The 12614-nt window shown below is 38.6% G+C and overlaps 1 protein-coding gene across 7 annotated transcripts in view; it reads left to right on the top strand.

Annotated features, from left to right (window-relative positions):
• LOC138745878 (ataxin-7-like protein 1) overlaps positions 1 to 12614 on the top strand; it is a 192210-nt gene that overhangs the window by 21071 nt on the left and 158525 nt on the right. For 2 of the 7 annotated variants that reach the window (XM_069903340.1, XM_069903341.1), the window contains exons 1-3: positions 6 to 448; positions 1617 to 1773; positions 7596 to 7737. The gene's annotated coding sequence lies outside the window, so the exon portion shown is untranslated. Of the gene's footprint in view, positions 1 to 4; positions 608 to 1616; positions 1774 to 7595; positions 7738 to 12614 lie in introns of those variants that run through there. The other 5 variants (XM_069903336.1, XM_069903337.1, XM_069903335.1 and 2 more) reach the window with 4 other exon arrangements.

Raw genomic sequence — 12614 nt, forward strand, 5'->3', positions numbered from 1 at the left:
TACAAATATATTCAAATATATACAGAGGTGATAGGATCCCATACTATCACAAGGTGGCAAGGACAAGGGCCTTGAGGGTATTGGGGCCAAGGCACAAGGCACATGTGCAAGTAATGGAAGGTATGTGGGTGAGGGCCGAGTTGATGATGGAAGAGGCAGAGCCATATGTTTGAAGAAGGAGAACATCTTGGATCATCTGGCATGGAAGATCTCATCCTAGCACCCTTTGTCTGTTGGTCCTTCTCTCCAGCCTTTTAATTCAGCCGCCTGCCTATTTTTAAAAAAAACTCATATCTTGAAAAAAGCCTCAGGCCCGAAATGTTGGTTATATATTTTTACCTCCTATTGGTGCTATGAGCCCTGCTGAGTTCCTCCAGCATCTCTGTGTTTTCACAATAATCACAGCGACTGCAGACTTTCATGTTTCCCTCATTTGTTCCATTTGGAGGTAAGCAAAGACCGCAGATGATGGGAAAAATAAAATAAAGTCAAAAAGTGCTGGACTTACTCAACAGGCCGGGTGACATCTTTGGAAGGAAAAACTGAGTTGATGTTTTGGATCGAAGAAATTCTCACCAGGAATCCCTGGAGTCCAGCAGTAGTGACGGTAACAAAATGTTGAACAGTCAATCATGTACTGTTCTCTCTATATGGTTTTTAATGAAGTGACAAATAGGAAAGAAGTAATCGTGTGAATATTTTGATGCTGTTCATCATGTAAAGTAAGGAAATTGGAAGCATTTATATTATTGAATAAGCAGTTGAGTGGTGTTATAAAAATACATTGAAATTGTTTAAATTGTCAAACCACTTCTTGTAAACTTGCAGGTTTGAGCAAGGCACTTTCTATTGCAAAGCAATACCTAGTTTTAGATTCTTTTGCCATTCAAGTGTGATACAAAAGAAACATTTGTAAAGGTAAAAAGGTAAAGGTTGCATTATTGTCATGTAATGCTACATTTAGAATGTAAGGTGGATGAAATTTTTCAACTTTGTCTACCGTCAGGAAGACGGAGAGTTGGCATTTTGTCAAATGCCCCTCACAGAAATGGAGCCCCAGTGAGGAACAATCTCGCGACCCCTGGTTTACAAGACCAGTGCTGTAATCACTGAGCTATTGCAGCTAGTTTAAAGCTCAAAGTAAACATATTTCAAAATGACAATTGCATGTGCGCTGCTCTCGTATGAATTTTGGATTGTGTAAATTTTCTTCAGTCACCATTTCATGTTGAGTGTAACTTGAAACCCATTTGCCTTTAATTGGAGAATCACTCGACATCACTTTAAATTTCTGCGAATTAAAAAAATATATAATTGGCATTCTAGTCATTTATTAGTGAAGGGCAGAAGTATTGTACTTTGAAATGCATTTAAAAAGAAAAGAACACATCATTTACCTTTAACTTTATCAGAACAAACTCCTTGAATTTTTTTTGTCACATAACTTGTACATAGTAAAGAATTCACTACATTTTTAACTGCTTTTAACTTTGCAGTAGTCAAGTTATTGGAAGTTTTCTTATTACATTGAATACACTGAATAAATATTTAGTGTTTTTATGACAATGGCTTCTTTTGTGATGTAATTTACCAATCATTGTATCTCTGACATTCAGCACCTGTGATATCATCAAGAAGTTGAATAGCGCAACACGTAGCAAAATTCTTACAGAGAGCAGCAAGGAGAAAAGGAGTTCCAAGTTGACTTCACCCAAGTAACACAAGACCACAGGAATCTGGTTGACATGAACTGACTTCTGAATGCTGTCTGGGGCAAGAGAATAATTTTTTAAAAGATATGCTTGAAAGATGTGTTTGATCTCCTGATGTTTCTTGTTTCCAGATTGAAATTCCCAAGGAATTATTTACTGAGAAATATAACTAGAATTTTTGCATATATACTGTATGTAATGAGTTCATTTTAAATGAATCTGCTGGCTAGGAAATGGGCATTGACAGATAATCTACCCTACAAATGATCTCGGAGGAAACTTCACTTTTATGTGCTACTGGCTTGAGATTGACAACCTAGTTGTGTGGTACCAGAACAACAATCTTGCTTCCAATCTCAGAGAGACCAAGGAGTTGATTATGGAGTGTAGGAAGGGGAGACCAAGGGACATACACTTGTGTTCATTGACTAGATGGTGGTGGAGAGGGTTAATAGCTTTAAGTTCCTGGGCATCCACATATCAGAGAGCCTCACCTCAGGCCAACACCTTGAGGCAACCATGAAAAAGGCACACCCACACCTCTACTTTCTAAGAAGCTTCAGCATCTTGTCAAATACTCTATCGAACAGCTATGGATGCCTTGTAGAAAGTGTACTGAGTGGAAACTTGAATGACCAGGAATGCAGAAGGCTGCAGAAAGTAGCCAAATTGCTGATGGCCATTCACCTCCCGTTCGCCAAAGGTATCCACATGAGGCACTGCCTTAAGAAGGCAGCTAATGTCATAAAAGGTCTCCATCACCCAGCCATTCTTTCTTCTCGCTGCTACCCTCAGGCAGAAGATTCCGAAGCCAGAAGTCTGGCACCTCTAGGTTCAAGATGAGTTCTTTTCAACAGTGATTTTGAATCTTTCAGTACTTTCGTCACCACAATGCCCTTCAAGACTACCAAAGATCTGTCTGCAGTACTCACTCAGACCCTTTTGAACTACTACTAGCAGAGAACATAGATTTTCTTTTCCTTTTGATATCAAATTTTTCTCGTGTGTCGTTATATGTTGTGTGTCTTGTGCATCTGCGAAGCTACAACAAGTCGGACTTTCATTGCATCTCTTGTATTTATGTATGTGACAATAAACCTGACCTTGAACCTGATTGTCCTTTATTATGACCTTCAAATGCCAAAGGTGGTGTACAGTGTACAATTGGCAATCGAGTCTGAAGTCTTGTTCTTCATTAAGGTGTATTAATTTTTATGTTCACATCCATAGAGATTGGTTTCCACTTTCTGCTAATATCCTCTTGATTCTCTCCCCAACCAATTGAACCTCGATAAGCTGAGCATTCTATTTGACTCTATCTTTCTGATGGCTTCCCTGAACTTTGCTTCCCTTCTCCCCAATCACCTTCTTTAATTTTTTTAATTTAGACATTCAGCACGGTAATAGGCCATCTCGGCCGACGAGTGTGTGCCTCCCAATTTACGTCCCATTAACCTACATCCCCAGCACGTTTTTAAACGATGGGAGGAAACCGGAGCCCCTGGACAAAACCCACGCAGACACTGGGAGAACGTACTATTACGAGCCCAAGGAACCCCAAAACCCAGCAGCAATAGACATTCACCAAGACAAGTAGTTACTTAAACAAAAGTTGTTTTTAATTATCTTTAAACATGAAAACAGAATCAAACTTTAACTTATCTCTATTAACTTAACTAAACCCATCTTAACCCCCTTCTAATTCTAAGCACACGTGTATATAATGTGTGTGTAAATTTAAGATAAGTTCTTTGGTTCGCAGTTCGATCTCACTTCTCATTTTTCCACGTTCTCTGGTTGCAGGCAATTCTTATACTGTGCACAGAATTTAACATGTATAAAATTCACCAGGCTTTGGTGCTCGAAAGGTAAATGTTTACTTCTCAGGAAGGTTCTCGTAGGGTTTGCAGAGAGAGATTTGTTCTTCCAGGATTTCCACAACTGAGGTACCACCATTAGTCACCTCAGTGTCTTTCTGATGAAACTTGCCCCATCATCTCCAGATGATAACCTCTTTCTTTCAGGCTACTACAGAGTACCTTTCTGTTCCACTTTTTCCAAGGTCATATCTGAGATACCAACTGCCAGAAAGCCCATGTGACTCTCTCACTTGCAAAACCCCTGACCTTCTCCAGCAAACAATAGGAGTTGGTCTTCTTGGTCAAGCTGTTGCCTTTAGGTAAACAAAACCCCAGGGGTGACCTTTCTGTGCACTCTTAAAACCCTTGCAAAGACCTTTCAACAGCCAGAGCGCCTCTTGCTTGTTGCTTTAATGATGTCATTTTAATTAGCACCTACTTGTGAGATGTGCACAGCATTCTTCATAGTTTCTGTAAAGTTACTGAATATGAATTCTTCAATATTTCAAATAAGATCTGTTTTAAAGTGTGTGTATGTATGTAGCCTACTCTAATTTTACCAATTTATCTCCCAAATATTCCATTACAGTACAAACTCCTTACAGATGGCGCGGGATTCAGGCCCCAATTGCTGCTGGTGTAAAGGCGCTAACCACTACCCCAACCGTGCTGCCCTTGCACAATTTGTTCTTCCACCCATCTCGTCTCTCCTCCACATATTCCAGCTCTGAAATTGCTTTTGCCTCTGTAATTTAAATCTATTCTGTGGTCTCCAAACTCCTTATTGCAGATAAAATGACTGTTTGGGGTTTGAAATATCCGAGTCTTGGGGTCATATCAAGCTGAAATGTGAAAAGGCACTTTAAGAAATTTTGAGCACGGTATCTCTCATGCAGATAGAAATATCATAAATGGCTCAGAGGCTGTTAATCATTTAGCATACAGAGAAGGTATTTCCAATTAAATTAATGATGCTTGCCTTCTGCACCTGATGTATGTACTCAGGGGTGTTTGTGCTTGCTTCCATTGAGCTTCATATTTTCTTGCACTATAAACTGCAGAAGCAGGTATCTTTAGTTGACCGTCGGTGTTGAAAAAATTCAAAATAGTACAACAAAGCATTTCTTGACCTAATTGTAATTTTCTAAGGTCACAACTTATTCTTTTGGACAATAAAACAGATACAAATGGCAACACTAATATTACTTTCAAAAGCTCTAAACACATTTTCTGATTTATTTTTTGTTGGTCTGTCTCTATAGGAGGCTGCAGCACAAAACAATATATGTCTGCATTTTTAAGCAATTGCTTGCATGGTCTTGCACTTTGCTTTAACAAGGCTAAGCAGAGTACTTTAACTCCGCTCAGAATTCAGACCACAGATCTTGAAATCATCGTTCTCACTGCTCTGGGAAATGTTTCCAGCGTGTAAGTGTACTTTTGAACTGTGCATCCAAAGTTCTGAATGTGGGGGTGACCAATAACTTTCGCAAGCTCAAACCTCTGACATGCTCAAATGCCATTATACTGAAAATAGTTGTTGTTTTACGTATTTTTGTTGGATAGTTAGTGATTGATATTGATGTAAACTTCAAGTAAGCAATCAGTCGCATCATCAACAAGCGTTTCATTTTTCCACTGAGTTCTTTGGTCATCACAAATGCTTGGCATTTATTTTAAATTTATGCATTGACATGCTGCATAATAGTTCTGCTTGAGATTCTTCTCTTCCTTCCAGTCCATAAATACCTTGAAGAGTCTGGCAGTGGAAATTGTACATGGAGCTTATGGCAAATATTCATTAAACCTTTCAAGCCTCTTCATGGAGGCATTGAGGAGGAACTGAACGTAATATTTATGCTGAAGCTGTTTCATTCTTGTCAACTGCCTTTTCAGATTTGTCTCACACATATTTGACTTGTGTCTGCAAACAAGGTCCCTCCTAATTTTTCAACAGTTCTCAATGTCAAACAAGCTACAGAGTCGATGCATTCTTTTAAATTTTTAAATCACATTTGCACTTTGTTTCAGATTGAATGATAATTTTGTAAAATTAATTGATTGCATGTGGGTATTTGCTGGGAAGATGAGCATTTATTACCCATTTCTTTCCATTGTTGTAGAGAGGGTGCTGAGCTGTCTTCTTGAATTGCTGTAGTCAGTGAAGTGAAGATGGACCAAAAATGGTATTGAGAATTTCAGTGTTACCAATGAATCGTTCAGGATAATATTTGTATTGGAAGGAAATTACTAGATGATGACATTTTCATGTCCACGTATCAGTTATCCATATCCTTTCAGATAATGGAGTTGCATGGGAAAGAAGCAGAAGAATCAGATCCACAAATACTAGTCACCTTGCAGTATTTCATTCAAAAGAATTCTTCATTCCTAAGCTTATAGTAAAGTTAACGAACTTGTTTGATGACAAGCGAAGGCTCACAATTTGACTCATTATTGTGTTGAATTGTTGTACACTGAGATTTTCCACAAACAGTCGTGGGGACCATTTAGAGAAGTTGAAATTATGTCTGGAATTTACTTTTTTGAATGTTGTGAGGTAAGGTTGAATTCCATTTTTATTACTTGGATGAAGCATAGGAACAAAACATTGAGCATGCTGTTCAATCACTTGAATATTGTTAAAAGTGTGTCCAGGGGGCATTGATAGTCCTTACCTTTGGCTGTGATGGGTCATAGCCCATCAGTGATTAATTATTTGGCAGTCTGTGTGTCAGGTGGGTATACTGATGAAGCCAAATGGGACCTGATGACGATGAGAGCATTTTGGACATCCCATTCAGTAATATGACCAATTGTTGGCTCACCATGTCAAGCTTATTATTTTTCTATCTCTTCTGATGATGTGAAATGAGTACTTTGTGCCTCTGCAGGTTATGCAAACACTGTACATCACATGGGAACATCCTAGGTGTTCCATATAGTAGGTACCCAGGCATCTGAAGCACAAATTCAGCATGACGATGACCTGTTCACTGACGATTCTGATTGTCAGATTGCTTCTGTTCCATTCCTAGGTCTTGTGTGTTATCAGTCACATTTTTATCAAGTATCCCATACCTCTGAGCATCCAGAAGATAACATCCGTTTATATTTAAGAAACTATCAAGAAAGGTGGATAGCTACAGGATAAAGATCCCTGTGACTGGAGACTCACTAAATACAGATGGATTGGAAATGCCAAATTCTAATAATTGTCATGGAATAAAGGTATATCAAAACACGTTAAGCTTGCGTGACAAATGTCTGTTTCCAGGTGAGGCACAGGATGTAGCTGAATTTGTATTTTGTTTTTCCAGCTGTCTGCTTTCTTAAAACAGCTGGTGTCTTAGAAATTGCAATGGAAGCCCCTTGTAACATCACAGCACTAATCAAAATAAACAATAAAAGTTAACAAAAGTATAGTATGATTGGTTTATTAAGTTTAAGAGTACATTAAGATTCCATGAGGATGAAATATATCAAATTTGCTATGATTTCCATTGTGTATCAGCAATTAGCTCCTAATATGTTGTTATTAGTGTTAAAATTGTTATGTATAAGAACTCTTAATTAAATTTTCTGGACACTTTGAGTCAAACATCAAAAAGTCATTAAAAGTTCAGAATGTAATTATGCAATTCTCTTGAAAAAAATTCTCTGGTGATCACGGTCTTTGCCATACTGCAGATTTGATATGTCCTAGAGTATTGCCCGTAACGAGTATCAAGGGATAAATGGTCTGCTTTGGCAGCCAAACACACAATATCCCCAAAGTGAAACTGGTTTCTAAGATTATATTAGTTTTTGCATTTCTAACCAAACTTGTTTACATTCTCTCAAACGGTATTTTTTGCTAATTTAGCTGAATGAACATTATTCACAGGCATCACGCTTCTTTAATTGACTTTTGTATTTTCTTAGATTATTACTATCACTTTTGTACATTAAAACTTTATTTTAATGCATATAATTTTGTTGCAATATTGAATAATTTTGTTCGGATTTGTGCACACCATTACAGGAAAAATGCAAAATTAGTGAATGTCTGCAAACAGGAGGCAACAACCGATGCCGTAAAACAGTACAATAAGAGAAACTCGTCACTTCTCTTTATAAAGCTGAGCAAGTTGAGAAGTGATTCAGAAGTGAGAAGAGAAATGAAGGTGATGAAGGGTTATCATTTGAAAAGTAGTGATTGGCAAAATGGCATATTTGACAGCATGTTTATTATGACTGCAGTAATTTATTGTCTTACTAAAGATAGCATAAATGGTAGTGACTTCATGCTGAAGTTCAAACCCCTGGCATCTGACCCCCGTGCAGCTGTATCTCTGTTGTGTTCTTGTGTTGCTTTTAATTCTCTGTCCTTCATTTACTTTTGTGTCTCTTTCCTAAATTCTCATATTATCCCTGTTAAGTCTGGAAATGCAATTCAGAGTATTCTAATCTTGAATGCAGGAGGTTTGCTTTCTTTTCTTCTCTACTTCTATTTTAATCTTGTGTCTGTGTCCATAGTCTAGATCTACCACCTGCTGTAAACTGGACAGGAATAATTGAAGATGTTCTCTGGTTAGTGTTTGGTAAGCCATAGACTACTTTGGAATAACAGTTCCCAAACACTCCTCCACCAGCATTTTCTTGTGCCATTTCTGGGATCATTGTGACCCAATTAATAGAGTTGATATTATTATTTGTCAGCAGGCTGATGTTCAGTAAAACCCCTGGTATTCGGCACCTATGGGGATTGGTAAATACCGGATAAGTGAATTTGCTGGTTGCTTGAGGTTGTGTGTTGCATGGCTGATGAATTAACTGCTGGGGGCACCAATTTTAAACTTTTGTATTTTTTACCTATTCATTTTCCGTGATATTTTTGACAGTTGCTTGAATTCTGAATATGGGGATTTTACTGAATACGATTGCAAGGATAGTTGAAAGTATACGAGAAAAGCCCTTTTTTCCTCTCAGTTAGCTTTCTTTGTTCCAATATTCTTCTACTCTTCAATTTTTAAAAAAACTTAAAAAAAAACATTTATTAACAACTAGCAGGATACTTGGCGTTGCCTGGGAAATAAAACACTTGGTTGTTGACCACATGCCTGCCCCTTGCCTGTTTGGAGGCCTGAGCACTGAGACTGTTCTGTTTCCTGCTGCCTGCTCCTTGCGTATCTGGAGGCATCAACAGTGCGGAGAGACTGATGTTCCTCTCGTGCCTCTTGCTTTCTCCTTTGTCCAACTCTATGGGTTTGTGAAGAGCTTCTGCCAATTTTACTTCACTTTTTTGGACCCATATTGAACTGGGTTTGGCCACTTGTTTTTATTCACTATTCCATTTATACAAAATTTGTTCTGGGATAGTTTCTCCAAATTTATTCATTTCAATCTGAACCCATGCTGTTTTCTCATCCAAGATAACAGGACAAAAATCTTAGTTGAGCTGCTTTATAATAATTTTAAAAATCTGTAAGGTCCATTGTTCCAAATAAATCAAATCTTCATGTTAATTTTTCAAGACCAATTCTTGACATTTTACTTTTCTAAATAAATTCTTGTATAGTTTTATTCAAACTAAAAATATTTATGGTACATGAATGATTGAAATAAATATTGTATTCTTGAAAAAATATTCATAATACAAATCACCCATCCTATTAACATTATTGGTAAATCTTTCCATCTATTCAAATCTTATATCTTTTTTAAATAGTGGTGAATAATTTAACTTAAATTATTTATATTTTAATTAATTTTTATTCCTAAATATTTAATTGCTTCATTTTGCCACTTAAATTTTGTCAATCTTTTACATTGTGAATAATCCATATCCAGCATAGGCATCACCTCACTTTTATCAACATTAAATTTATAACCCGATGCTAATCTATATTCTTTTAATCTCATATTCAACTTATTCACTGATATTTCTGGTCTTGTTAAATATATAACATAATTCGCAAACAAACTAATTTTATGCAATCTATTACCTATCTCAAATCCCTTAATTTCTTTATCAATTCAAATTATTTCTGCTAATGGCTGTATCGCTAATGCAAATAAAAAAGGTGACAATGCACAACCTTGTCTAGTGGACCTTCCTAACAAAAAAGGTTTTGATATTTGTCTATTCGTAACCACTTTTGCTTTTGGCTAATCATACAACACTTTTATCCAATTTGTAAAAGTATTTGGAATCCCAAAAGCATTGTGTTTAAATAAAAAATCCCATTCCAATCTATCAAATGCTTTCTGTGCATCTAACACAACCGCTACTGCTGGTATCTTTCTATTTTGTGCTATATCAAACTTAAAAATTTAACTATATTATCTGCTGCTCTTCTACTTTTAATAAAACCAATTTGATCCATATTTATTAATTTTGGTAAAAATTTAACTACCTGATTAGCTAATAATTTTGGTACAATTTTATAATCCATATTCAATAATGATATAGCTCTCTATGAGAGTTGTAAATAATCCTTCCGTTTCTTTGGAATTACTGTTATTAATACTGTTTTAAAGATTCTGGTAGGTCATGTACTACTTTCATCTGTTCTATTATCCCCATTCTTCTTCTTTCTTTGGCTTGGCTTCGCAGACGAAGATTTATGGAGGGGTAAATGTCCACATCAGCTGCAGGCTCATTTGTGGCTGACAAGTTCAATGCGGGACAGGCAGACACGGTTGCAGGGGAAAATTGGTTGGTTGGGGTTGGGTGTTGAGTTTTTCCTCCTTTGTCTTTTGTCAGTGAGGTGGGCTCTGTGGTCTTCTTCAAAGGAGGTTGCTGCCCGCCGAACTGTGAGGCGCCAAGATGCACGGTTTGAGGCGATATCAGCCCACTGGCGGTGGTCAATGTGGCAGGCACCAAGAGATTTCTTTAGGGAGTCCTTGTACCTCTTCTTTGGTGCACCTCTGTCACGGTGGCCAGTGGAGAGCTCGCCATATAACACAATCTTGGGAAGGCGATGGTCCTCCATTCTAGAGACGTGACCTACCCAGCGCAGTTGGATCTTCAGCAGCGTGGATTCGATGCTGTCGGCCTCTGCTATCTCGAGTACTTCGATGTTAGGGATGAAGTCGCTCCAATGAATGTTGAGGATGGAGCGGAGACAACGCTGGTGGAAGCGTTCTAGGAGCCGTAGGTGATGCCGGTAGAGGACCCATGATTCGGAGCCGAACAGGAGTGTGGGTATGACAACGGCTCTGTATACTAATAACTCCTCACCGCCGCTGCCCCCCCTTCTCCATTAACAATGGTGTGAAGCAAGGCTGCGTTCTCGCACTAACCCTCTTTTCAATCTTCTTCAGCATGATGCTGAAACAAGCCATGAAAGACCTCAACAATGAAGACGCTGTTTACATCCGGTACCGCACGGATGGCAGCCTCTTCAATTTGAGGTGGCTGCAAGCTCACACCAAGACACAAGAGCAACTTGTCCAAGAACTACTCTTTGCAGACGATGCCGCTTTAGTTGCCCATTCAGAGCCAGCTCTTCAGCGCTTGACGTCCTGTTTTGCAGAAACTGCCAAAATGTTTGGCCTGGAAGTCAGCCTGAAGAAAACTGAGGTCCTCCATCAGCCAGCTCCCCACCATGACTACCAGCCCCCCCATATCTCCATTGGGCACACAAAACTCAAAACGGTCAACTAGTTTACCTATCTCGGCTGCACCATTTCATCGGATGCAAGGATCGACAACGAGATAGATAACAGACTCGCCAAGGCAAATAGCGCCTTTGGAAGACTACACAAAAGAGTCTGGAAAAACAACCAACTGAAAAACCTCACAAAGATTAGCATATACAGAGCTGTTGTCATACCCACACTTCTGTTCGGCTCCGAATCATGGGTCCTGTACCGGCATCACCTACGGCTCCTAGAACGCTTCCACCAGCGTTGTCTCCGCTCCATCCTCAACATTCATTGGAGCGACTTCATCCCTAACATCGAAGTACTCGAGATGGCAGAGGCCGACAGCATCGAATCCGCGCTGCTGAAGATCCAACTGCGCTGGGCAGGTCACGTCTCCAGAATGGAGGTCCATCGCCTTCCCAAGATCGTGTTATATGGCGAGCTCTCCACTGGCCACCAGGACAGAGGTGCACCAAAGAAGAGGTACAAGGACTGCCTAAAGAAATCTCTTGGTGCCTGCCACATTGACCACCGCCAGTGGGGTGATATCGCCTCAAACCATGCATCTTGGCGCCTCACAGTTTGGCGGTCAGCAACCTCCTTTGAAGAAGATCGCAGAGCCCACCTCACTGACAAAAGACAAAGGAGGAAAAACCCAACACCCAACCCCAACCAACCAATTTTCCCCTGCAACCGTGTCTGCCTGTCCCGCATCGGACTTGTCAGCCACAAACGAGCCTGCAGCTGACGTGGACATTACCCCTCCATAAATCTTCGTCCGTGAAGCCAAGCCAAAGAATAACTCCTCAAATTCTTCACAAAATTCTGGTGGGAAACCACCTTCATCTGCGTTTTATTATTCTGCAATGGCATAAGGTCTCATAGAAAAAGTATTAGATAATTCTAATTTTCATTCTTCATCTAACAAAGGTAATTTAACTTGTCGCAAATACTCTTCTGTTTTATTATCATCTTTCAAAGATTCTGATTGATAAAGTTTGGCTTAAAATTCCTTACAATTATCATTTATTTCCTGTGTTTTTATAGGTAATTTGACCAGTACTTTTCTTAGTGGCAATTATTGTTCTAGAACCTTGGTCTGCCTTTAATTGCCATGCTAGTACTTTATGAGTTCTTTCACCTAATTCGTAAATATTTTTGAGGCAATCTCATTATATCTCTCTCCATTCTGTAAGTTTTGATTGTGTTAAATCTTAATTTTTCTTTATTCTAACAATATTCTTTTCTCCTCATTTTTTTACACTTGTATTTCCTTCTCTAATTTCATTATTTATTTTTCCAACTGATCCACCTCTTTCATATATTCCTTCTTTACTTTTGAAGTATAACTTGTTATTTGACCTCTTAAATATGCCTTCATAGAATCCCATATTGTAAACTTACTCATTAC

The sequence above is a fragment of the Narcine bancroftii genome, chromosome 11 (genome assembly GCF_036971445.1).
Source record: "Narcine bancroftii isolate sNarBan1 chromosome 11, sNarBan1.hap1, whole genome shotgun sequence".
Classification (NCBI taxonomy): Eukaryota; Metazoa; Chordata; class Chondrichthyes; order Torpediniformes; family Narcinidae; genus Narcine; species Narcine bancroftii.